Source organism: Vulpes lagopus, chromosome X, assembly GCF_018345385.1.
Source record: "Vulpes lagopus strain Blue_001 chromosome X, ASM1834538v1, whole genome shotgun sequence".
Lineage (NCBI taxonomy): Eukaryota > Metazoa > Chordata > Mammalia > Carnivora > Canidae > Vulpes > Vulpes lagopus.
In genome coordinates, this window is record NC_054848.1 from 85,079,015 (window position 1) to 85,082,024 (window position 3,010).

Genomic DNA, 3,010 nt, shown 5'->3' on the forward strand with positions numbered 1-3,010 from the left:
ACCAAGAAAAGGTTAAGGAAATAATTGCCTCAGAAGGAAGAATCTACGTATAATTGAAGATCCAGAGGGTGCCAAGATGGCCAGCGCACCAGAAAGCATATTTGAACAAATCATAGCTGAGAACTTCCCTAATTTGGGGGGGGGGGCAGTCATTCAGACCCAGGAGATAGAGAGGTCCTCTCCTTCAAATCAGTAAAAACTATTCAACACCTTGACATTTAATAGTGAAAATTACAAATCAAAGATATGGAGAAAATACTTAAAGCAGCAAGAGACAAGAGATCCCTAACTTATATGGCGAGAAATATGAGATTAACAGCAGACCTCTCCACAGACACCTGGCAGGCCAGAAAGGGCTGGCAGGATATATTCAGGGTCCTAAATGAGAAGAACATGCAGCCAAGAATACTTTATCCAGCAAGGCTCTCATTCAGAATAGAAGGAGAGATAAAAAACTTCCAAGATAGGCAGACACTGAAAGAATATGTCACCATTAAAACGACTCTGCAAGAAATATTAAGGGGCCCCTGTAAAAGAAGAGGAAGCTCAAAGAAATAACCCACAAAAACAGAGACTGAATAGGTATTATGATGACACTAAATTCATATCTTTAAATAGTTACTCTGAACATAAATGGACTAAATGATCCCATCAAGAGATGCAGGGTTTTTGACTAGATAAAAAAGCAAGACCCACCTATTTGCTGTCTACAAGAGTCTTATTTTAGATCTAAGGACACCTCCAGCCTGAAAATGAAAGGTTAGAGAACCACTTACCATTCCAATGGTCCTCAAAATAAAGCTTGGGGTAGCAATCCTCATATCAGATAAATTAAAGTTTATCTCAAAGACTGTAGTAAATGATGAAGAGGAGCACTGTTTCATACTTAAAGGGTCTATCCAACAAGAAGACCTAACAATCACGAGTATTTATGCCCCTATTGTGGGAGCTGCCAAGTATATAAATCAATTAATAGCCAAAGTAAAGACATATTATTATTAGATAATAATACACTAATAGTAGGAGACTTCAACACGGAGCTTTATGCAAATGACAGATCTTCTAAGCACAATATCACCAAATAAACAAGGGCTTTAAATGACACAGTGGACCAGATGGGTTTCACAGATATTTACAGAACTTTCCATCTGAACGCAACTGAATACACATTCTTCTCAAGTGCACTTTCTCCAGGATAGATCACATACTGGGTCACAAATTAGGTCTCAACTGATACCAAAAGATTGGGATTGTCCCCTTCATGTTTTCAGACCACAGTGCTTTGAAACTAGACCCAATCAGAAGAAGAAATTTGGAAGAAACTCAAACATGTGTAGGTTAAAGATCATTCTACAAAAAGATGAATGGTTCAACCAGGAAATTAGAGAAAAATTAAAAAGATTCATGGAAACTAAAGGTAATGAAGATACAACCATTGAAAATCTTTGGGGGTTTCGAGCGGCTGAAGCAAGATGGGTCAAAGTCAGAGTGGTGGTCATGTCCCTGGAGGTGGCAAGAAGGATGACAAGGACAAGCAAAAGAAATATGAACCTCCCATACCAACCAGAGTGGGGAAAAAGAAGAAAACAAAGGGACCAGATGCTGCGAGCAAGCTTCCACTGGTGACACCTCAACTCAATGCTGGTTAAAATTATTGAAGTTAGAATTAAAGACTATCTTCTTGGAGTAAGAATTAATTAGAAATCAGGAACAAATGAAGCCTTTAGAAGAAAAGCAAGAGGAGGAAAGATCTAAGGTGGATGATCTGAGGGGGACACCAATGTCAGTAGGAACCTTGGAAGAGATCATTGATGACAATCATGCCATCGTGTCTACATCTGTAGGTTCAGAACACTATGTCAGCATTCTTTCCTTTGTAGAGAAGGATCTGCTGGAACCAGGCTGCTCCGTCCTGCTCAACCACAAGGTGCATGCTGTCATAGAGGTGCTCACGGATGACACGGTTCCCTTGGTCACAGTAATGAAGGTAGAAAGGCCCCCATGAAGCCTATGCTAATACCCGGATGTTGGACAACCAAATCCAGGAAACTAAGGAATCCGTGGAGCTTCCTCTCACTCATCCTGAACATTATGACCCCAAAGGAGGTCATTCTCTATGGTCCGCCTTTCACAGGTAAAACCTTATTAGCCAAAGCAGTAGCAAACCAAACCTCAGTCACTTTCTTGAGAGTGGTTGGCTCTGAACTTATTCAATAGTACCTAGGCAACAGGCCCAAACTCGTTCAGGAATTGTTTTGAGTTGCAGAAGAACATGCACCATCCATCATGTTTATTGATGAAATTGGTGCCATTGGAACAAAAAGATACAACTCAAATTCTGGTAGGGAGAGGGAAATTCAATGAACAATGTTGGAACTGTTAAACCAGTTGGATGGATTTGATTCAAGGGGTGATGTGAAGGTCATCATGGCCACAAACCAGATAGAAATCTTGGATCTAGCACTTATCAGACCAGGCCGCATTAACAGGAAGATTGAGTTCCTCCTGCCTGATGAAAAGACTAAGAAGCGCATCTTTCAGACCCACACAAGCAGGATGGCACTGGCCGATGATTTGACCCTGGACGACTTGATCATGGCTAAGGATGACCTCTCTGGTGCTGACATCAAGGCCATCTGCACAGAGGCAGGTCTGATATCCTTGAGAGAACGTCGGATGAAAGTAAAAAAAGAAGATTTCAAGAAATCTAAAGAAAATGTTCTTTATGAAAAAAACAAGAGGGCACCCCCGAGGGACTGTATCTGTAGCAGACCAGAGCTACCTTCAAGGAGATGGTTGGGCATGTCCTGACCCCTCCGAGGGAGGAGGTGGGGGATGCCCCCGGAGGAAACCATGTTCCAGTTGATCTTTCTTAGCAAAACCTCCCATGTACCTTTTTGCGCCTGATGTGTAGGACACCCCCTAGGCTGCCTTCCTCTATGGGTCATGTGCAGTGGTCTGTCCCCAATAAAGCGGGCTCCCCCTCAAAAAAAAAAAAAAAAGAAAAAAG

General features: G+C 41.8%; 1 pseudogene; it reads left to right on the forward strand.

Annotated features, from left to right (window-relative positions):
* Nucleotides 1–1,470: 1,470 nt before the first annotated feature.
* Nucleotides 1,471–2,768, forward strand: LOC121483364 (annotated as a pseudogene).
* Nucleotides 2,769–3,010: the final 242 nt, after the last annotated feature.